Raw genomic sequence first — 24,476 nt, forward strand, 5'->3', positions numbered from 1 at the left:
CATTTCTATATAAAATTTCAGTTTATCAGATCCCTGTTGTCACTTTTCTTGAAACAGCAAAGAATTTATAAATTTAAACTTATAGATCAAATGGAAAATGATATTTTTCTAATGCTAAGTTGTCCTATTCATGGGCATGATCTGTCTCCATATTGATTCAGATGACTGTTCATGTTCTTCAATTAAGCGCTCTAATTTTTCTTCCCAACGATAACAGCAAACATTTCTATATTTGCATGTGCCAACTACTGTTCTAAACACTTTATATTTAACTCAAATTAATCTTCCCAACTTCCCAAAGATGTAAATATTATTACTGTCTCTCTTTTACAAATGGGGAAACAAGCAGAATGGTCAAGCAAATTTACCCACACCAGTCAGCGGTGGAGCTGAAACGTAGAACCAGGCATCATGGGTTGGAGACCCTATTTTGACCCCCACTGCTATACTGCTTCCATATGGAGCTTGTACATCTGTTCTTAGATTTCATCTTAAGTACCCTATAGATTTCACTGCCTTTGTGAATGGAGTTTGCCTCTCTTATACGTTCTAAATGGTATTGCTCTTCAGGAGAAGTGTTATTGACTTTAGTGTGCTATCTTGTACCCAGCGGTTGTGTTGAGCTGTCATATGGTTTTAAATAGTTTGATAGCAGATTATCTTGGATTTTCCATGTAGACCATCATGTCTGCAGTTAAAGACAGTTTAGGCTTTTTCTTGCCATTCTTTCCCCATTTGCTATCTGGCTCAGCTGGGTCCACTATAAAGTCGAGATGAATAGCACTGATGACAGAAGGCATCTTTATCTTTGGTCTAGTAATGCTTTCAAAGTTCCATGTGGAAAAAAAAAAAACTGTTTGCTGTTGGATTTTCTCATCCTTCCTAATTTTCTGGGAGAATTGATCAAAAATGAATATCAAAATTTGTCTAATGTGGGTGTTTTTTTGTTTGGCTAGTCACTTTATTTTGCTGTGTCTATCCATATGATCATTTGGCTTTTTGCCTTTGATCTATTAAAGCAGTGAATTAAATTAATAGTTTATCTTTAAACCATTCTTGCATTCCCAGGGTGGACTAGACATAGTCATAAAGTTTTATTGACACACAGCCATACTCATTCATTTATGCATTTTCTAGGGCCACTTTCACACTATAACTGCAGAGTTGTGTAGTTGCAGCAGAGACCATATGTCCACAAGCCTAAAATATTTACAATCTGGTTTTTAAGGAAAGTCTGTTAACTTTTTCTAGAAGTTTTATAATTTTGGATTTTCCATTTTGGTCTACGATCCATTTTGAATTAATTCTTGTGTACGATGTGAGACACAGTTCTTTTTTTTTTTTTTGAAGTCGTTTTAGCATCAATTGTCTGTTTATTTTCCACTGAACTACCTTTTTATTTTTGTTCATAATCAGCCATATCAGCTGCCATAAATGTGTGGGTCTTTTTCTGGGTTCTCTATTCTGTTCCATTGATATACTTGTTTACTTTGACACAATACTATCAATAATAATATCAATTTCTGAAGCTTTATATTAAGTTCTTGAGATTAGATCATATTAGCCCTCTCAACAAACTACAAATAGAAGTGAAATTCCTTAATTTGGCAAAGGACATCTCTGAAAAACCTACAGATTTAATGGTCTTAAATATGAAATAATTTCCTGCATAACAGGGGACAAGGCAAGGATAGCCATTTATACCATGACTATTCAGCATTGTACTAGAGGTTACAGCCAGTGCAATAAATCAAGAAAGAGAAGTAAAAGACATTCAGATTAGAAGGAAGGAAGTAAAACTTGTCTTTATTCACAGAAGGCATGATTGTCTATATAAAAATCCAATGGAAGCTATAAAAAACTGCCAGAATGAATAATAAATTTAATAAGTTTTCAGGATATAAGAGCAATCAAAATCTAAATTTTAAAGATATCATGTACAATATGAGATATGGAGAAATAAATCTAAAAACAGATGTGAAAAACCTATGCACTGAAAATTAGAAAACATGAGATAAATTAAAGAAGACCTAAATAAGTGGAAAATGTCCTATAGTTTGGAAGACTCAATATTGTTAACATGTCAGTTCTCCTCAAATTGACCTATGAAATCGACACAGTCCAAATTAAAATCTCAGTATGCCTTTTTTAAACTGACAAACTGTTTGTAAAATTCATACAGAAACAGAAAGTATCTAAGGTAGCCAAAACAACTTTGAAAGAAGTTTTAGTTTTAGTTTAGTTTTAGCTTTAGGTATACAGCAAAATCATATATATATATATATATTTTTTTTTTTTTTGATTCTTTTCTATTATAAGTAATTTTTTTTTAGCCAGGAAACTGTTGTTTATTTCACATTCTCTGGACCAAAGTAAAAAAAACATCACAACAACTCCCAGCACTGCATCTAAAAGAGGGCATCTAATTTCAGTAAAAACAAATGCACTTCAACAGTCAGGATGAGGAAGTAATCTAAATGTTCATCAATGACTGGCATGGAATGTTAGTCAGCCTTAAAAAAGAACAAAATAATGCCATTTGCAGCAACATGGATGGATCTAGAGACTATCATACTAAGTGAAGTAAGTCAGACGAAGACAAATACTACATGAATTGCTTTTATGTGGAAATCTAAAAAAAGTATGGTACAAAGAAACCTATTTACAAAACAGACTCACAGGTTGGGAGATTGGGATTGACAGAGACACATTACTATATATAAAATAGACAATAAGGACCTACTGGGTAGCACAGGGAGCTCTACACAATACTCTAATTCCTATACGGGAAAAGAATCCAAAAAAGAATTGATGTATGTGTAACTGATTCATTTTTCATTTTACTGAACACTTGAAACTAACACAACACTGTAAATCAACTATATTCCAATAAAAATTAATTAAAAACAACAACAACAAAAACAAAAATAAAGTCACCTCACCATCTCCACTGCAAACCTGGAAGTACTTTGAAGGTACATAGTGCAGTTTTTATAACGGTTCTCATCCACAAAGATACAACACACATTTGGTACAACACTGTGCAATCCAGGAGCCCTCAACACTAGGGTATTTTAATACTCATTTAAAACTTACTCCTTTCCAAAAAAATTATTTGAGATATTCAGTTCAGTCACTCAGTCATGTTCAGCTGTTTGTGACCCCGTGGGCTGCAGCACGCCAGGCTTCCCTGTCCATCACCAACTCCCAGAGCTTGCTCAAATTCGTGTCCATCCAGTTGGTGATGCCGTCCAACCATCTCATCCTCTGTTGTCCCCTTCTCCTTCACTCAATCTTTCCCAGCATCAGGGTCTTTTCCAGTGAGTCAGTTCTTCACATCAGGTGGCCAAAGTATTGGAGCTTCAGCTTCAATATCAGTCCATCCAATGAATATTCAGGACTGATTTCCTTTAGGATGAACTGGTTGGATCTCCTTGCAGTCCAAGGGACTCTCAAGAGTCTTCTCTAACATCACAGTTCAAAAGCATCAATTCTTTGGCACTCAGCTTTCTTTATAGTCCAATTCTTATATCCATACAGGACTACTGGAAAACCCAAAGCTTTGACTAGACAGACCTTTGCCGGCAAAGTAATGTCTCTGCTTTTTAATATGCTGCCTAGGTTGGTCATAGCTTTTCTTTCAAGGAGTGAGCGTCTTTTAATTTCATGACCGCAATCACCATCTGCAGTGATTTTGGAGCCCAAGAAAATAGTCTGTCACTGTTTCCATTGTTTCTCCATCTATTTTCCATGGAGGGATGGGACTGGATGCCATGATCTTAGTTTAATTAATAATTAACAGCAAAAAAAAAAAAAGGATGAAAACAAGGATTTATTGATCAAGGCATGTTGTATATACCTTTGATTATTTAATCTTTACAATGTACCTTAAATGCAATGGAGGGTTTCATCCAGCACAAAGGTACACGCCGGCTTCCATGTCTTAGTCTCCAACAGTCCACACTTATTCTTCCTATTATAAGTAACTTCTTTTACTGGATGTCAGACATCTTCTCACCTTGTGGGCCAAAGATGCTGGATATGTTTATAGCTCTAGAGATATTCTTGAGCTTAACTCACAAGCAGTTTGATTCTTTAAAGTCTTACTTTGGTGATTTGCTAGGCACATTTGAACCAATTCTCAGTCTAGGACATTATTTTCCACTCCTGAGGCAAGGCTTGCCTGAGCAGGCTGCCCTGTGCCCCCGAGGAACGTGAATTTTTCTAGCAGGCATTATTCCCAACTCTCTGTGTGCTTGAAATACCATGCCTTTTGGTCCTTTTGGATGATCCCTGCCCTAACTTTGGGCAATTTCCTCCTATGCATGGGCTGATCATTTCTGAATTGAGTGCTCACGCTCAACCTCTCCCTACCTCCAGAACTTTCTCTCTCTCTTTGGAGCTCTCTCCTCTCCATTATCCTGCCCCGTGAACCCTAGCTTCCTTGATTTCCTCATAATCTCAGCTCCATTTCCTGATCTTGAGGATTTTACCAGACTCAGCTTGGACAATGCCTCCCTGAAACCTGGACAGGAAACTCTCAAGGCATCAGCTGGAGCAATCCTGGGCTCTCCTTGTGTTTTTATTTCTCACTGATCACTGTCCCCTTTACAGCCTATTGTCCAGCCTCTTGAAAACCACTGTTTCACATACTTTGTCTTGATTTTCAGTTGTTTTGAGTGGGAAGGTAAATCTGATTCCTGTTGTTCTTTCCTGGTTGGAAAGCCATCAGGTACATTTTAAGCTTTGAGTCATCCATCCACGCTTGACTACAGAGAAGGGGTGGGTACTTTCTCTTCCTCCCGCTTAGCAGTACTTTAGAGCCCCAGCACGGCCCCCTCCAGAGCAACACTCCTCATGACTTCCCATCATTACCCACCACCCTACCCTGTCAGGAAGGGGTGGAAGAATCCTTGCAAACTGCTCTTAACAATTTTCTTTGGAATCAATTTCATCTTGTCCCCCACATCATATTACTTGGCCACCTGATGCGAAGAGCTGACTCACAGGAAAAGACCCTACTGCTGGGAAAGATTGGAGGCTAAAGAAGAAGGCAGCAGAGGATGTGATGGTTAGATAGCATCATTGGCTGAATGGACATGAATCTGAGCATAATCTGGGAGATAGTGAAGGACAGGGAAGCCTGGCGTGCTGCAGTCCATGGGGTCACAAACAGTTGGACACAACTTAGTGACTGAACAACAGCAAGAACATTTGTTTTTATTTGGATGTCTCAGTGAGAATTGAAGGAGATGATATACATGGAGCCTGGTACATCACAGGTGCTCAGGGAATATAGATTGCTCCTCATTTCTCCAATTTTGCCAGTCCACCACTCAAATGGGGTCGAGACTTGAGGGGATGGGGTACCTCTCTGCAGTACCAGGTAGGGGAAGAGCCTCTCTCCTCCATTGAACCCCTGAATTAATCCCATCCACAGCATTCAGACTTAATACCAAAGAGAAATGGATCACATCCTGTTGTACTCTATAGACTGGATTCAAGCAAAATAAATAGGCTCAGAACTAATCCCCATCCCCAGGCCAGCCCTAGGGAAATTTGGAAAGCAGGCAATTAAGCATGATGGAACAGTTTGACTTAAGGAGGGAAATGACCTTTCCTATACATTACTCTCCGGTGATCAATAATTGCCGGCCAGGTGCACAGCCTCCATGCATCTACCCCTCTGACCAGCCCTAGAAGGAGGGCCCTGAAGGCCCCATGCTCATCCCCATGTCCCACTTGGACCTGGTGGTGTCAGGGAAAGAAGACTCCAAGTGTCCTGAAGGCAGGCTTCTGGGAGCTTGGTGCAGCTTCCCAGAACCAGACTCTCATCTGGGGACACACATTCATCTTTCAAGGGGAGACTCATTTGTGTTTCTTACCAGCAACTCCAAGCCACCCTTCTCAGGACGCTTCCTCCATGAAGCCCTCCTTGATTACTTCAGTGCTTGCCGTCATCGCTGAGTCCTTACAGCGTTTATTCGCCATCCATTAATTAAATTAGAAATTATTGATCATTATCAGGCATCACACCTACAAAGGATATTGGAGCAGAAACCGATGAATAACACACATTCCTGACTTCAAGAGGAACTTCCCTGGTGGCTCAGATGGTAAAGAATCTGCCTGCAGTGTGGGAAACTTGGGTTCAATCCCTGGGTCAGGAAGATCCCCTGCAGAAGGGAATGGCAACCCACTCCAGTATTCTTGCCTGGAGAATCCCTGGACAGAGGAGCCTGATGGGCTACAGTGTATGGGGTCACAGAGTCGAACATGACTAAGCGACTAACACTTTCACTTTCCCCAGGTTTGTCATAGCTTTCCTGCCAAAGAGCAGTCATCTAATTTCATGGCTGCAGTCACCATCCGCAGTGATTTTAGAGCCCAAGAAGAGGAAATCTGTCATTGCTTCCACCTTTTCCTCTTCTATTTGCCATGAAGTGATGGGGCTGGATGCCATGCCATACAACCATTCTAAATGCATGATTACACTCCACCTCCAAAACCCCAGCAGGTAGGAACTACTAGTATCTCCATTTAACAGATGGGAAAACTGAGACTTAAAGCAGTTGAAAAATCTCTGTTAGATCACACATGAACAGTGGAAGGGAGGTGAACCCTGGCAGCCTGGCTCTAGCGCTAGGTCCCAAACTTCTCCCTGCTCTGAGAAGGGGGTACCAACTCATCTAAAATTGCAGCCTTAGCCTCGTCTTTTCATATCCCCTCATCTGCTTTATACATTTTTCTCTTTAGTGAAGTTGCTCAGACGTGTCCGACTCTGCGACCCCATGGACTGTAGCCTACCAGGCTTCTCTGTCCATGAGATTTTCCAGGCAAGAGTACTGGAGTGGGTTGCCATTTCCTACTGCAGGGAATCTTTCTGAGCCAGAGACTGAACCTGCGTCTCTTGAGTCTCCTGCATTGGCAGGTGGATTGTTTACCACTAGTGCTACCTGGGAAGCACAAACCCAACATAGCATACATTTTACCAACTTTGGTGTTGTTTCTCCCACTAGAATGTCAGCTCCACAGTTTCAGGGACTTTTCCTCTTGTGTGTTCAGTTCTGTATCCCCCTGCCTCCATCCCCCAGTGCCTGGCAGGTAGTAGGAGCTCATTTAGTACTTGTTAGATGAATTAGAGAGTGAATGAATGAATGAAGAAGCCTATCAGAAACTCAGGTGACCAGCCCTTTTTCCTCCCAGCACGGTGCCTCCCATAGGGAGCGATGCAGGCTGCCCCACAGAATTTCTATGGTGGGCAGATGGTACATGGCCAGCTCAGGTGGGTGTCTTGGTGGGTCAGGCCAGGGGCCATGCTGGGTAGTAAGACCATCCAAGCTTCCCTCGGGGGACCAGAAATCCAGTGGGGCTGTTGGAACACCAAGGACCTTGGAGAGCCAAGGAAAGAGGCAACTGGTTCATACAGGAGGGCAGCTGGGTCGGTCATGGAAAAAGGTTGGAGGGGTGTGGTCTGTCCCTGTGGCTGGGCGTTCCCTACTAGTCTTGCTGCAGAGCTTGAGAGCTAGTGTCCCTGAGGGCTCGATGGTACCAGGGGACGATGGGGAATGTTGATCAGCACCCTTGAGTTGCAAGTGACAGAAATGGGGCACCAGCCCAGAAAGCAGACCCAGCCTGGGGGACACATGGCCCTGGAGCTTGAACTTCACCAGACCCTATCTGCCCCTCCTCTCTGTTTCTCCAGGGGCTGGCCTAATCTCACCCATCTACGGCTTCCCTCATAGCTCAGTTGGTAAAGAATCCGCCTGCAATGCAGGAGACCCTGGTTCGATTTCTGGGTTGGGAAGATCTGCTGGAGAAGGGATTGGCTACCCACTCCAGTATTCATGGGCTTCCCTTGTGGCTCAGCTGGTAGAGAATCCACCTGCAGTGCGGGAGACCTGGGTTTGATCCCTGGGTTGGGAAGATCCCCTGGAGAAGGGAAAGGCTACCCACTCCAGTATTCTGGCCTGGAGAATTCCATGGGCTGTATAATCCAAGGTGCAAAGAGTCGGACACGACTGAGCAACTTTCACTTTCACTTTCTTTCCCTGCAGTCTATAGGCAGAATTCTCTGGGTGTGGGGAGGCCAAAGCCAGCAGCAGCTCAGAGCTCACCTCTCAGAGCATCTCTGCTGGGGCAGGAGGGCCCCTGTCCACTCTCTGGACACCTGTCCACCCTTGGGCCAGTCCCTGAAGCCAGGGAGGTCCCACCTTTGACCTGCCCAGAAATCATGGTGCTGAAGAATAACACGGGCTGGGAAAGAGGCCATGACGGCCTTGGCTGTCCTCTGGTTCTAGCCACAGCTGTGGGGGACCACAGACCAGGCGCTGATTTGCCCAGCAGCGAGGCCCCCTTGAGCAGGCCAGTGTCCTGCTACATTCAGCTCCCAGGCCTTCACTGACACCCTTGGGTCTTGAGTCCACGCAGCCTGGAGTGGGGAGAGTCAGTGTCACCTGGGCACTCTTGACTTATTTAGAAGGAGAATCCCTGGAGAATTGCTGATGTTCCTCTCTTTCAGGGATCAGTTCCAGAACCTTCAGTCCATGTCTCTGTGGACAGGAATCCCATGTTCCCACAGCAGAGACCAAGTGATGAGTCCGGGGATCCCCTCCCAAATAGACTGCCTGCACCCATGTGCTTTCCAGGCTCTGGTTGCCAGGACCCCACACTTACCGCGGAGAGGGCCCTGCAGAGTTGGGAGAGTCGGAAACACAGAAGCGAGGAGCAAGATGGCCCTCGGTGGCACGAAGGCCTGTGCGCAAGGCATGGATCCGGGGATCAAATCTTACATCTCCTGCATTGGCAGACGGGTCCTTTACCAGTCACGCCACCTGGGAAGCCCACAGGACACACATAGGCCTGCAAAGAGCGTGTGTGTGGGAGAGACGCAGCCTACATGGGCCTTCCTCCCAGCTCCTCATCCTCCGTTCCCCACATTACTTATCTCTCTTTCACAGGCTGCTCTGCACACGCCCACCTTCCCTGCTTACTCCCTCTCCCCCCATCCCCTACCCTTCCATTCACTTATTCAGTAGCCACTTTCAGAGTGAGCTCTGGGGACCAGGTGTGAATCAGGCCGGGGACAGGCCCCAGAAGGTCCATGGTCCAGAGGAGAAACCAGAAGCCCTAATACAAGCGCAAGGAGTACCGATGAGGTCAGACGGAGGGGACATTTGAGCTGGGCCTTGAAGGAGCCATGAAATTAAAAGACGCTTACTCCTTGGAAGGAAGGTTATGGCCAACCTAGATAACATATTTAAAAGCAGAGACATTACTTTGCCAACAAAAGTCCGTCTAGCCAAGGCTATGGTTTTTCCAGTGGTCATGTATGGATGTGAGAGTTGGACGGTGAAGAAAGCTGAGCGCCGCAGAATTGATACATTTGAACTGTGGTGTTGGAGAAGACTCTTGAGAGTCCCTTGGACTGCAAGGAGATCCAATCAATCCATCCTAAAAGGAATCAATCCTGGGTGTTCATTGGAAGGACTGATGTTGAAGCTGAAACTCCAATACTTTGGCCACCTCATGCAAAGAGCTGACTCATTGGAAAAGACTCTAATGCTGGGAAGGATTGGGGGCAGGAGGAGAAGGGGACGACAGTGAATGAGATGGTTGGATGGCATCACTGACTCGATGGACATGGGTTTGGGTGGACTCCGGGAGTTGGTGATGGACAGAGAGGCCTGGCGTGCTGCAATTCATGGGGTCTCAAAGAGTCAGACACGACTGAGCGACTGAACTGAACTGAACTGAACTTGAAGGATAAGTAGGAGTTTGTGGGAGGAAAAGGCAGGTAAGGAGCTGGCAGGTAAAAGCCTGAATCCAGGCTCGGTCACTCAGCAACTGTTGCACCTCTTGCCGGCCCTTTCCCAGGGGCCTCAGCCTGCTTGTCCCATGAACTAGACAGGGAGTCTCACCCCTGTCAGGTGCCCAAGCCCACAGGACAAGACCTGGCACAGGACGGCCCAGTGAACTGCAGTCCCCTCCCCCCAGCACCCCCTCTTCCTGCCATGATGTCCGCCCTGTGGAAGACCTGAGTGGACCTGGGGGGCCCCCACATGATCTGCTTCCCTCTGCCCCCCACCTCCCCCCTCACTCCGCTCTAGACACACTGGCCTCCCTGCTGTTTCTCCAACCTTCCTCAGGGCCTTTGCACCTGCTCCATTATCCCTTTACCTGGATTGTTCTTCCTTCATCTCTAAGGCTTAGTCCCTCACTTCCTTTAAGACTTTGCTCAGATGAGCCTATCCCCCAGTTTATAATTGCAACCAGCCCCCCTACCCCCGAGACACTTACCCCTATTCCTGGACCTTTTTACTTGGCTTTGCTTTTTTTCTCTGTAGCGTAAAATATACTTGGCTTGTTAAACATGACTATTATTTAGTGACTGTCTGCCCACCCCCTCCACACACACACTCTGAATGTCAGCTTCACCAGGACTTCTGTCTCGCTCACCCTGGAACCCCACCAGGACACCCAGAGGTATCAGTGTGTGCCCAGCCAGTGAACGGTCCTGCTGAGAGGCTGGAGCCCTTGGTAACCTAAGTGAAGACAATGAACCCTGAACATCAAGATGACACACTTCATACGCTTTGCACACCAGCAGTGCTACATTAGAAAGCGGACGGCTACTAAATCGATTTGCTGCAAAATAAAAGATAAATTCTCACTGGTGTCTTTCTGAAGGAGAAGCCATGTCAGCAGCTGGCTTTCCATCCTCGCAGCTGAACACACACGTGAAAGATTACAGACACGGAGGGGCTGGATCCCCTTGGCTTTACTCTAATTGCTGCTAACTGTTCCGTCCTCTGGGTTGCATTTACACCCTCCTCCAGCCCCCTAGCCCGATTAATGGTTTCTTTCCTTTGGTCAGAAGCCACAGCTTTAAAATCACACCCGCTTCAGTGTACTCTGTTACCTAGCAACAGTCATAAATCAACAGAACATGCCAGAATGTTAAAGCAAACCTCCCTGACTGTTAGATGCTTCTTTTTTTTCAATCCAAACATGTTCATTGACCCCCATGCCTCTTCTGCACCCACCTTTCCACCCCTGGCTTCACAGAGCACCCAGGTGTGTGCATTCTTAAACCATCTGATGGCCTGTCTGATTTTGGAGCAAGAATCTTTTGTGCTTTCTCCAAACTCTGGCCAGTGCCCAGGAATGGGAGCAGGCCTGTCTGTCCAGTCTGCATGCCCCCACTTCAGCCCTGCAGCTGCGAGACCTGGGTCAGCCCTGCAGGGTGTCTGGACACATGGGGACCTTGGTTCTTACCACAGGTCCCCAAATAGTCCATCAACGTGGTACCGTGGGTGGGTCAGTATGGATGGAAAGTCCATATCTGGGTGCCCTCACAATAGAGTCCATTCTGCACTCACTCACTCATTTGTTCAATCACTTAGTCATTCCACAAACAGTTACAGAGTACCCCTGCATGCCAAGCTCCTACAGGCAGAGAGGAATAAAGCCTGGTCCCTGCCCTTCTGAGATCTCTCATTACACTGGGGAGGAGCTGACCAGAACACAGCAACGCAGAAGCAACACCATTCTCCAGGTTGAGGCCAGACTCAGTGCAGACACCCAGGCCACAGGATGCAACAAGACAAACCCAGTCCTAAAAACTTGAGATGCCTGCGCCCACGGAGCATGCCAATGTAGCAAATGGCACCATGCACAGAAGTAAACGGGTGTGCCCAGCGGGCTGGAGAAGGGTCACATGACAAAGCAGGCCAGAGGCCTTCAAGGAGGAGAGGCTGCCTGCCCTGAGGCTGAAGGAGCAGGAAGGCCTCAGCTGGGGCTCTGGGTGCAGGAGATGGGGGCGCATGGTACAACGGGCCCCTTCCTAGCTGCCTGCCTTCCAGCATGGCAGGAAAATCAGGGGCTGAGCTTGCAGTGTGGACTCCAGCCAAAGAGCTGTGCCGAGCTGCTGCTGCAAGGGTTTGAAGTAAGGGAGAGACAGAGCAGACAGATTTCATCCAGAGAAGGGGCTCCCACGGTGCAGGAGGACAGGCGGTGAAGACAGGGGCAGGTTGCTGACTTGGAAAGTGACAGTGTTAGTTGCTCAGTCTTATCTGATCCTTTGCGACCTTATGGACTGTAGCCCCCCAGGCTTCTCTGTCCATGGGATTCTCCAGGCAAGAACACTGGAGTGGGTTGTCATGCCTTCCTCCAGGATACCTTCCTTCCCGATCCAGGGATGGAACCTGAGTTGCAGGCAGATTCTTTACCATCTGAGCCCCTAGGGAAGCCCATGTTGCTGTCGGGGATGTAGCCATTGGAGGGGCCGGGGTGGTGGCAGCCTGGCTTGGTGACATGCTGCAGGAGGAGAAGGGGAGACACTGAAAGTCCCTAGAGGGAAACTGGACAGGTGCAGGGGCCTAGGGAGGGTTTGGGGAGGAAGGAAGGGAAGACCCTATGCCTGTGTGACCAGGGAAGCTGGGTGAGGAGGGGAGCAGGTTGTGGGGAGAGGGAGAGAGGAGTCTGGTGGCCCTCACAGCTCCCCGCTGGCCAAGGGCCCTGACTCCAGCTGTTCAGCCAGCCTGCTGAGTGGACTCCACAGCCAGGACAGAGTCCTCAAGCCCAGGCCACAGTGTTGGTGAGCAGTTAGCCTCCCCTCTGAGAGCCTGGAGGCTCTGGACAGGCCACCACTTAGCCCATCCCTCTGCCATTGGCATGGTTGCATCCCCGGAGCCCACCCAAGTGACTGCAGATCAGTGTCAATGAAACAAATGCCAGATGAACCAGTGAGGAGGCTGGGCCCTGGGACGTGGGCAGCAGGGGCAAAAAGGCAGTCGATGGGTTGGATATGAGATCTACTAGCTGGGACCCTAGAGAAGGAAGGGTGCTGGGAATGGTGCTAGCGTGCAGTGGAGGCTAGAGGTCTGGTGCAGAGAGACGACTGATCTCATGCCGGCTGAGTGACATTTCTGCCTGCCCCCGACATCCTCCCAGTGAGAGGACAGACTCAAGGTCCCATCTGGGCTCATCCCAGGCTCTGGTGGAAAGCAATTCAGAATGAAAGCAATGCTGAGATGCAGGGGAGGGGTGAGGAGACTGACTCTGCCTAGAGAAGAGACAGAGATCCCTGAACTTTTCTCCTTGGACTGCAGTGAACATCAGCTCCAAGGGAGTGGGTCAAAGGCTTTGGAAGAGGAGAGCTGTCCAGGATGGAGGGCAGGTTCTAGACCAGCTTTCCCCAGCTCTCTCCTGCTGAGTGTGCGAAGATGAAGCAAGTCAGGGCGAGTGGGAGGCAAGAGGGAGGGAGCGAATGTAAATAGCAAGCAAGGGTGACTCAGTGCAGGAGGAGGGTGATACCCAAAGAACAAGCACTTGGATCTTCTTGCAGGATGGTTCCAGAAGCCCAGAAGGTGATGAGGCTTGATCTGAGTCTATGATCCAGCGGGAGTTATTCAGAGGAAAGAAGGAGAAGAGAAATGAAACAGCATTGGTGAGAAAGCAAGATGACAAAGAGCTGAGTGTGTTCATGAACGCAGCAATAAGATTAGGGTAGCTAGTAGTTACTTATCTTTATAAGACGAATGCATTTAAGAGGAGGAGAACTTGCCCTATCTGAGAGCAGGATTTATGATAAAGCTGTGATCCTTTTTTAAAAAGATTTTTTATATGTGAACCATTTTTAAAGTTTTTGTTCAATTTGTTACAATATTGTTTCTGTTTTATGTTTTGGCTTTTTGGCCATGAGGCATGTGGGAGCTTAGTTCCCCAACCAGGGATTGAACTCATTCCCTCTGCACTAGAAGGCAAAGTCTTAACCACTTCACAGCCAGGGAAGTCCCCAAGCTTTGATTCTTAAGGCAGTGTGACTTTGGTGCAAGGGGAGATGATCAGAAACAGAAAAGAATCCAGACAATGCAAATAAGGAAACTAAATGTAATATGGACAGGATGTTATAGGTCAGTGGGAAAGTGTGGAGCACTCACTGAAGGTGCTGGAAGATTTGTTCTCCCTTTGGAAAAAAATTACTTTAGATCTCTACTTCAGGCCCTACCTAAGCAAACTGAATATTTAAATGTGAAAAGCATTTCGAATTTGAAACTTTTATAAGACATTATAGAAGAGTATCCATATGACCCTGGGGTAGGACGGAATTTCTTAAGTCAAAAGAAGAAGAGATTCTACTACACTAAATCAAGAGCTTAAGACACCATAAACAAAGACAAGTCACATGCAGGGAGAATGCATCTGCCACATATGAAATGAATAAGTGATTAATAAAGAAAATATGCAAAGAACTTCAACAAGTCAACAAGAAGTCAAAGAACAAGATAAAAATGCTTGCCCAAACCAGAAACAGATATCTCCTAGAAGGGACCATGAGAAGTGCCTGGAAACACATGAAAAGATCTCCAGGGAAGATTTAATTTAATTAAATTCGTGGGCAAGACCATTAACACCTACCAGATTGGCAAAATCTAGAAAGCTGTGAATATGGAGCGTTGGTGAGGTCTTTCGCTGCTGGGGATGGTCAAACTGGCACAATGGATTTAGAACACTATCGGAGTTCCGTCAGTAAAGCTGATGACATGACACCCCAAATCCAACAATCTCTCTCTAGTCAACACTCTAGAAAAACTCTTACATCCCAGAGAAACTCTTACAGCCCATATCCCGGGAGATACGTACAGTGATGGCCGCAGGGCATCATCCTGAGAACAAAGTATGGGCAACAACCGAAATATCTACTCACACAGGATGGATAAAGTCTGCACATTCATATAAAGAAATGGTGCACAGCAGTAAAAGGGAACACAGAACGCCATATATATCAACACATAACCTTGAGTGAAAAAGGCAACTACCTGAAGGATACTCACAGAATGTTCTATTTATATAAAGTTCAAAAGCCAGGAGGGGGATTCGGGATGGGGGACACATGTACACCTGTGGCTGAGTCATGTCAATGGATGGCAAAAACCACCACAATATTGTAAAGTAATTAGCCTCCAATTAAAAAAAAAAAAGAGCCAGGCTCAGCTAAGCGCAAGATGGTTTAGGGTTATAGCACGTAAAAGTGAAGTTGCTCAGTCATGTCTGACTCTTTGTGACCCCACGGACTGTAGCCTACCAGGCTCCTCCATCCATGGAATTTTCCAGGCAAAAGTACTGGAGTGGGTTGCCATTTCCTTCTCCAGGGGATCTTCCTGACCTAGGGATTCAACCCGGATATTGTTCAAAAGAGTAGTTACTTTCATGGAGGGGGAGGGGGAGGGTTTGGGTAGAAAAGAGCACATTGACTAGTATGTTCTAGGCTCAGGGCAGAATTCACAGCTATTTTCATTTATCAGTCTGCTCCATGATCTACACACACATATTATGATATACCTTTCTGTATGTATCAAATAATCAACATCTTTAAAAATAGAAAGTCAAGTGCCAAAGATATAAAGAAGAAGTGCCGTGGAAATGATTCACCGAGAGTGCACTGGAATATTAACGAGGGACAGCAGTTTGCTGAGGGGGCTGTGGAAGGTGACACCCTCGGGGTGTGTTCCCAGGTGGAGGAGCAGATGCAGAGCCCCGGGAAACCAGGCCGGCAGGAGCCACCCAAGCAGACGGCTCGTCCTCCCGTGCAGGAAACATCTCTGGAGCCCACGGTGCTCCCAGGTTGTTCAAGGGCCGTGAGGGGGTGGGGCGGAAACACAGGGTGACCCCAAGAGTCCCCAGCAGGGGAAAGGTCTCTTCCCCAAGTCTTCCCTTGGTTACTTTTGTCGTCTTTCCCCATCCTTGGAGGGACTTCACCATCTGACTTCAGGGGGCTGGTACTGAAACAGGTGCCCCCAAGTCTATGTCCTGTGACGAGGTTGGTCCTTTGGGTGACAGGTAACCAGACATTCTTGCTCTCTCTCTCCCCCTCTGTCTCCCTGCCCCTGACAACTCAGGGCAAAGCGAACCATGGGGAGAACCTGGCAGGTAGAGGCAGCAGGCCTTGGGGGTGGGGAAGGAGAAAGAGGACGGTGCTCACCGTGTTTTTCAGGCTCCTGCCCCTGGAATCTCCTTTGACCCCTTGCTCAGGGATCCATGATGTGTTTCCCTGGATGGACGAAAGAGAAAATGGAAAACCATGAGCGGCTCAGGGAAAGGACTAACTCTCTAATTTCCCAATCATCCAAATCATCTGGCTCTGAAAGGATGAAAGAGGTGTGAAGTACACTTAGAAAAATCCTGAGTCCTTCCTCTGCTTCCTGCCCACCCCTACCAGCCTCATGTTCTCCCTTCCTCCTCCGCTTCAGCCACAACATGCCCAGCACAGACCCCCCTCGGGGCCTTTGCACATTCCCTCCACCTGGAAGCTCCTACCCAGTGCTGCCCGGCTCCCTCCCTGGCTTCACTCAGGTCTCTGCCCAAAGTTCTCTTCTATCTCTGACCACTCTAAGCAAGGGATGACCCCTCCCCACCAGTTAGTCTCCCCCTGCCCTGGCCAGGCTTTCTTTCCTCCAAGCCCTTCCACCCCTGGTCAGTATGTATAGGATTACCTGTCCATCCATGCCTTGTGTGTCCCCTCCTATCAGGAGTGAGCTTCACGGAGGAGAAAACAGCTGGGTTTCCCCAGGTAGAACTGTGCCTAGATGTGCTGGGTCCCTGACCAACATTCAATAAGTGAGTTACAGCTGCACGTAAAGGGATTCTAGGGCTTCCCTTCAGTAGAAGAATGGAGACAGGTGGAGGGAAGTTGCCCTGACCCCATCTGATCCCGCCAACCGGGGCAGAGGCCTTAGACTGACCATCACTGGGAAAGGAGTCCTGTGTATCCAGGGGAGCCTGTGGTACTAGGCCCCTCACCCTGGCTCCTGTTGTCCCCAGACCCCAGAGAGCCTGGTCTTAAGATTCTATGTGACCAACAGGGAAGTTTATTTTGAACTTCCTAGGGGTATGTTGGGGCCCCACCCTGAATGACTGCTACTCCCAGGTCCTGCTGGTGCATACTTCTAGGCACCCCTGGATGAGCGGTTCAACAGCCTTGGTAGGGGACACACTGCTGTCATTCAAGGATCATCTGGAATCCTGCAGGGGACTGAGGGAGCTGGGTGTTAAGGATAATAAAAGCTGACATGGGAACAACTGTCACTTTAGTTCTGGGCCTTGGTTTTCTCAGCTGTAACATAAAGCACTTGGCCTGGCTGATGCTGGGGCCCTTCCTATCTCTGACCATCAGCAACTTTAAGACACCAAAGTTGGGGGCAAATGTTGATGCTGTAGAGATTTCACAGGAAGGCTGAACTTTGTTCTACTAAAGGCTTCTGTGTTCATTGCTCTGAGCTTGCCTTATTTGGGACTGACCTCCAAGGCCACCTGCCTATTTTAGGTGCAGAAAGTTTTGAAGGAGCACTCCCTTTCTGCATGCCTTGTTGTACTGTGGCTTTGCCACTCCTTCCACTAGATATATATTTGAGAAAATCCCAGAGCTTATCCTAATCTTAATTTTCTCACCTATATAAATTGAGGTTATAATTGTGTCTGTTTTATAGATTGTGTGTGAGGATTACCTGAAAAACACTTGTTAAATATATAGACCAGTACCTGACATAGAGGAAGTGCTAGATAGATGTTAGTTGTTATGGTAATAATGATGATGGTGGTGATGGTAGTGATAATGGTGATGATGATGATGATGATGGTGGTGGAGGTGATGGTGTGGGTGTTGGCAATGACGGGGGTGCAGCTTCTGAGGATGGTGATGATGGTGATGGTATGATGTTGATGGTGATGGTGACGACTGGTTAGGAAAACGTTGAGGATGAAGCATCACCTGGGCCCAGCATTCTGTACAATGATGGAACATATATAAAAGTACCCAGCATGGCGTTTGACAAATGATAAGTGCCTATGAACTGTCGATTTCAGTTCTGTTCCTCTCAGTTGAAAACAAGTGTATCATTTTATGATAAAATTCAGTGAAATCAGATCCAGGAAAACCACGCTTATAAAATTCTGATTTGACAGCCTTAGCTGGTCATATCAGGATTATAGAAAGGACTTCACTACACTTTATGGCATCTTGGGGAATTTTAAAAATAATATAATTAAATTTGCTCTCATGGTGAGGTTTTAAAAAAGACTTACCGCTGTTAATATGATTACATCTTAGAGCTAGAAAATCTTACCAAGGAGAACACTTGATTCAGTCACCCACTCACCACTAACTCATTCATTCATTCACACACACTTCACAAACTCCCACTCAAAAATATATTCAGTTTTGAGTACCTCAGATATTAATGAATAAACTGCATTACTGGAGGCCTTGTTTTTCAATTCAGTAGGACAAACAGGCACTGGGATGGGATGGGGTCTGTTGGAACAGTTTTTGTCTTCTGGGAACTGTGGCGCAGACGGGAGGAAGGGAGGATGGGTGAGCCCAGAGCAGCCTTCACCGGTTGGGAAGGAGAGGTGTGTATGTGTGCTGAGTCGCTTCAGTCCGATCCGACTCTTCGCGACCCCATGGAATGTAGCCCTCCAGGCTCCTCTGTCGGTGAGATTTTCCAGGCAAGAAATACTGGAATGGGTTGCCATGCCCTCCTCCAGGGGATCTTCCTGACCCCGGGAATGAGGGTGAGAAGAGAGCAAATGAATGACTTCCTGGGAAAGGGGAGGCTCCACAGGAACTTGGAGGCAGGGGCTTTGGTAACGGGGCTGTGCAGACTGATGCCTGTTTGTGTGGCTCTGAGCCACTGGGTGGCGGGCTGGAGTGAAGCAGCTGGGCATGAAGAGTGGAAGTGTTGGTCGCTCAGTGGCGTCTGACTCTTTGCAACTGCATGGATCCTGCTGCTAAGCTCCTCTGTCCATGGGATTTTACAGGCAAGAATACTGGAGTGGGTTGCCATTTCCTATGCCAGGGGACCTTTCCCACCTAGGGACAGAACCGTGTCTCTTGCGTCTCCTCCACTGGCAGGCAGATTCTTTACCACTGCGCCACCTAGGAAGGGGGCTTCCCTTGTAGCTCAGCTGGTAAAGAATCCACCTGCAATGCAGGAGACCTCGGTTCCATTCCTGGGTCAGAAAGATCCGCTGGAGAAGGGATAGGCTACCCACTCCAGTATTCTTGGGCTTCCCTGGTGGCTCAGCTGGTAAAGACTCCACCTGCAGTGGAGGAGACCTGGGTTTGATCCCTGGGTTGGGAAGATCCCTTGGAGAAGGGAATGGCTACCCATTCCACTATTCTGGCCTGGAGAATTCCATGGACTGTGTATCTATGGGGTCACAAAGAGTTGGACTTGACTGAACGACTTTCACTTTCTTTTTACTTTCACCTGGGAAGCCCCGGAGGAGACAGGTGCTCTGTGAGGGGGACAAGCCTGGACCGGTTCTCAGAGGGCATCCCAACTGAGCCAAGGAGCTTCAGCTTTCCTCTCTGGGCGGTGTGGACTCAGGAAACGTTTGCACACAGGAGAAGCCCCTGGCAGTGCGGGAAGGGTGCCCCCGGAAGGGGGGAGGATGGGGAGGGGTCCCTGCAAGCCCTATCTCATCACTTGCTCAGTTTTGTGCATTAGGGAGCCCCCGCTTTTCAGACACCAACTTTTCTCTCCCTGAATGAATCACCGACAGTTCAAAATAACTTAGGCAAATATTTTGCAATTCTCTGGTGAAAATAAATTAAATCAACACTAATCCTGAGGCACTCTAAAAATGTTCAAATACAGATAGGTGTGTAAATCGGGCTGCTTATATTTAGGAAGCTGAAGAGTACAAAAGGAGAACCATGTTAATGAGCAGTGAATTAATTTTATGTAAGGAAAAAATAACTTACCTCCCTTTGACTTTTTTTTTTCATTTTAGAAAGTACAAAACCTTGTATAATTGAGTAATTATTTTTCCATGGATTGAAATAGCAGGTGAAAATATTGTGTGATTAATCTTTACAATTTTGTGAGCCTATGATATTAACCGAAACTTAATTTCATCTATTGAATGAACCATCCTCTGGATTGAAGCCAGGAGGAGAAGTGGGAGACAGAGGATGAAATGGTTGGATGACTCAATGGGCATGAGTTAGAGCAAACTCCAGGAGTTAGTGAAGGACAGGGAAGCCTGGTGTGCTGCAGTCCATGGGGTCACAAAGAGTTGGACACGACTGAGTGACTGAACAGCAACAGCAATTGAATGAACCGCCCACTGTGGGATTTGTCATTGTATTCAGTTCAATTCAAGAAGCTTTTATGGAAGACCAGGTACAATCAGGTACTGTCCAGATGTTTGCACCTCTGTCCTACTTAATCCTCACCTCTTAATCCTCATCCCTCTTAAGGCAGTGCCATCGTGGTCACTTCTATGGAGGAGGTGGCTTGAGAGGTTGCCTGGTGGGCCCAAGTTCTTGGCACTAGTAAGTGACAGAGTTGAGCATTTACTTAACCCACTATTGGCAGATTCCAGAGCTCTAGATTATTCTAGAAGTGCACCTCCCTGCCCTGCACACACAGGGATGTAACGTACTGCAATGCACAGGGGGGAGAATGTTCACATCATCTGAACTATTGAATTGAGGGCAGTCAGATACCCGAGTTCTAGAATATTCTGGAAGGATAGGGGATGGAGGATAGAAGAGAATGAACACAGTCAGCTTGCAGCAAAGCTTGGGGTATGCATTCATTTCCTAGGGCTGCTATAACAAAGCACCACACACTGGGTGTCTTCAAACAGAAATATATCGTTTCTTAGTTCTGAAGCCAGAAGTCTGAAATCAAGGTGAGCACTGGGTTAGTTTCTGCCTGGAGGCTCAGGGAAATTCTCTTCCAGGACTCCCTCTCAGCTCTGGTGGTTACCGGCAACCCTTGGTGTTCCTTGGCTCATAAATGCATCACTATAATCTCTGCCTCCTTTATCACATGGTATTTTCCTTGTGTGTCTCTGTGCCTGTTCTTATAAGGACACCCATCATGTTGACTGAGGGCCCACCTTCACCTATCATGACCAGTGGCTTTTCTGGTGGCTCAGATGTTAAAGAATGTCCACAATGCAGGAGACCTGGGTTCAATCCCTGGGTCAGGAAGATCACCTGGAGAAGGGATTGACAACACACTCCAGTATTCTTGCCCGGAGACATCCCATGGACAGAGAAACCTGGCAGGCTACAGTCCATGAGATTGCAAAGAACTGGACATGACTGCGTGACTAACTCGTTCACTTTATCTTAATTTGCTTCCATTTGCAAAGACCCTATTTCCAAATTAGGTCATCTTCACAGATACTAGAGGTTAGGACCGTAACATATCTTTTGCCGGGACATAATTCAATCTACAGCAGGATGCTAATATAGATGAGGGCTGATCACAAAAGGCCTCTTGGAGGAAGTGACAGTTTTAAAGGTATAGTCAAATCAGCTCTTACTTGGTGAATCTCAACAGCAAACCAGAGGCCCTGGAAGCCTGAGGTGGAAAAGAAAATCCTTCTTTTGCTTGAAAACCAAACAGTCGTATAGAATCCCAGAACCTTCTCAGAATAACTGGGGAAAAGTAGATAACATGCATGGGGCAGTCAGCATTTATTGAGCACCTGCTATCTGCTGTGCAACCAGCTGGGAGGCACTATTACATCGCTGGCCGGCCAGGGCTCTGGACTTAGAGCTGCTTATGTGACCCTGGCTAGTGGCTTGTCCCTCTGTGTCTTGGTTTTCTCTTGCATGAAATGAGAACACACGGGAAAGTTCCTCTCTCATCAGACCCTCAGCGCAGTGCCTGTTGTACAGCGTCACAGTCACAGATCAGCACGTGTGTGCTTCTGCTTAGTCACTCAGTCGGGTTTGACTCACTGTGACCCCATGGACTGTAGCCTGCGAGGCTCCTCTGTCCACGGGATTCTCCAGGCAAGAACACTGGAGTGGGTTGCCATTTCCTTCTCCAGCAGATCTTCCCGACCCAGGGATTGAACCCAGGTCTCCCGCATCTCCTGCAGGTGGATTCTTTACCACTGAGCCACCTGGGAAGTCCTCTTATACAACAGGCACTCGATAAACATCATCCCTTCAGCAAACATTTATCAAGCTCTTACTGGGTACCCAACCTGTATTAGGCATTAGTGTCAGGTTCCAAAGCTGTTGCAACCTTGTGTTGTCACAAAACACTGGAGGCCAGAAGTCTGAAGTTGAGGTGTTGGAGGATCCTTCCTGGCCTGCCCCTCGGCCACCCTTGGCTTCCTTGACTTGCTGCAGCACTGCAATCGCTTCCTGACTTATCAGGTGGCCTTCTGCGTGGGTGGCTTTTGTTACCAGGACACCAGTCATCTTGGATTGGGGCTCACCTAATCCAGTATGACTGTATCTTAACTGACTATATCTGCCATGACCCAGTATCAAAGTGAGGTCATGTTCCAAGGCACCGGGGGTGAGGACTTCCTTCAACTTATATTTAGAGGGAGCATCATTCAAGTCATATCAGTGTTGATGATTGCTGTTTCTGGCACGCGTCCTCAGAACACACTTCCGCGTGCTCCCAGCTGCCCACCATTTCCACTGCAACTCCAGAACCCTGACACAGGCAACTCCAGGGGCCCCAGGACCACACTCACTGCATAGCCTGCAAAGTGGACCATGGCGAGCACTCCCTGTCTGCACAGCAGGGCTACAGCAAATTCTCATCACCGCCTTGTCTTGCCCTCAGCACCATCCTGTGAGGGGAGGATCACCATCCCTGTTTGCAGGGAAGCAAGCTGCATCACAGAGAGGGGCTGGTTCTCCTTTCACCACCACACCCACAGGACCCAGCATGATGTCCCGCCTCCCATCTCTGTCAATCTGTCCACCCTTCCACCCCAGGTGCGCTCAGCACCTCAAAACTTTGGGCTCTGGGACTCCCCACCAACTGGCCCCCAGAGGCATGTGTTGTCCATCACTGTTTTCATCAGATTCTGGAAGAATTAGAGCAGCTAGGACCCTGTGCTGAATTTTCCATGAAAAAAAATATATTCCATTTACTGACCTGCCCTTCATTCTAAGATTATAAAATTTCTACTTTTCTGGCATTAACACAGTATTTCTTTTTTGACATGATCGTGGTAATAAGTGATGATGTTTGGCGAAGTCCTTACTTGGCAAAATGAACAGCTGGCAACATCATCGCCCCTTAAGTTTTTGTGGGAGATGTCACTGCTGCCTGAAGTCCTGACCCAGCTGTCCCCAGACTCCTTTCCACTCTACAATCACCTGACAGTCACGGTGAGCAATGTGCAGCAGGGCGCTACCCACCACCATCCCAGAAGTGTCAGGAACTCAGAAGCGTCAGGCGCTATTTATAGACAAGCACCATTTTCTTTAAAAAGCTATGCTGCAGTTGGCTCCCCCACAGCTCTTCACACTCCCAGAAAAAAAACCTGGTGCAGCTTTCCCCTTCCCCAGACCCAGGTGGCCAGAAAGAGACCCCAGTGTGGACCCCCACGCTCCTCCCCAGGGGGGCCACCAGGTGGCTGATCGGGCAAAGGTTAGCAGGCCCTCTGGGTCAGGGGTAGGATTGGCCTTCACTGATGATGTACAGGGCTTCCCTTGGTGGCTCAGCTTGTAAAGAATCTTCCTGCAATGCAGGAGACCTCGGTTCGATTCCTGGGTCGGGAAGATCTGCTGGAGAAGGGATAGGCTACCCACTCCAATATTCCAACCCCAGGGACCACTGCGGGACAGCCGCCCTGTGTGACAGACACCATGCTGAATCTCAGCACAGAAGGGTGCTCTCGGAGCAGCCACATCATCCAAAGCCAGGCTGGGCAACTTGGTAGCTGGGTGAGCTCAGGCAACTTACTTAACCTCTCTGAACCTCGTTGTCTCCTCCATGCAACAGTCATAAGAGTGACTATTTCTCAGGGACCATATGAAGAGTACGTGTGACCAGGGAAAGAACTGGCAGGTAGATTCCTTATGTGTTAGGCACTGTTATTACGATCAGCGGGCTTCCCTGGTGGCTCAGATGGTAAAGAAACCTCCTGCCATGCGGGAGACCTGGATTTGATCCCTGGCTTGGGAAGATTCCCTGGAGAAGCGAACGGTTACTCACTCCAGTACTCTTGCCTGGAGAATTCCATGGACAGTGGAGTCTGGTGGGCTACAGCCCAGGGGTCGCCAAGAGTCAGACACCATTGAGTGACTTTCACTCACTCACTCTGAGTATTCATCACCCCCATTTTGTAAATGAGGAAACAGGTTCTAAGAGGTTCTGCGTTGCTAGGAAGCAGGAGAGAGAAGGTGCTATCTCGTGGGCTGTCTGGGAAGCCCTCCTACAGAGACACATCCCCTCTCCGTGCTCCTCCTTTCTACATTCAGCATTTCAGCCGACCACCCTGGTTTGGGAAGGAGGAAAAATACGTGGATTTGGAAACTGGGCAGACAGGCTTCAGATCCTAGCTCCTGTGCTCCCGGAGGGCTGAGCATCTGCTCCTTCCTGCCTGGGTGTCATGGAATGGGGTGGTCTGCGCTCCAGGGCTGCCTGGACTTAGGGTGAGTCTGACCGATTCTGGGGCTCAACCTGGGGAGCCCT

At 47.6% G+C, this 24,476-nt stretch overlaps 2 long non-coding RNA genes across 2 annotated transcripts; one reads left to right on the forward strand and one right to left on the reverse strand.

Annotated features, from left to right (window-relative positions):
• Window positions 1-3,811: 3,811 nt before the first annotated feature.
• Window positions 3,812-14,487, reverse strand: LOC145509042 (uncharacterized). Its single transcript, XR_014055815.1, has 3 exons — window positions 14,422-14,487; window positions 5,886-6,036; window positions 3,812-4,018 (listed from the first exon to the last, which is right to left on the reverse strand). It is a non-coding gene; the product is annotated as an uncharacterized LOC145509042 (long non-coding RNA).
• Window positions 14,488-15,385: 898 nt separating this feature from the next.
• Window positions 15,386-17,093, forward strand: LOC145509132 (uncharacterized). Its single transcript, XR_014055877.1, has 2 exons — window positions 15,386-15,627; window positions 15,998-17,093. It is a non-coding gene; the product is annotated as an uncharacterized LOC145509132 (long non-coding RNA).
• The last annotated feature ends 7,383 nt before the right edge of the window (window positions 17,094-24,476 follow it).

This window comes from Giraffa tippelskirchi, chromosome 1, assembly GCF_054371585.1.
Source record: "Giraffa tippelskirchi isolate mGirTip1 chromosome 1, T2T-mGirTip1v1.2.pri, whole genome shotgun sequence".
Taxonomy (NCBI): Eukaryota; Metazoa; Chordata; class Mammalia; order Artiodactyla; family Giraffidae; genus Giraffa; species Giraffa tippelskirchi.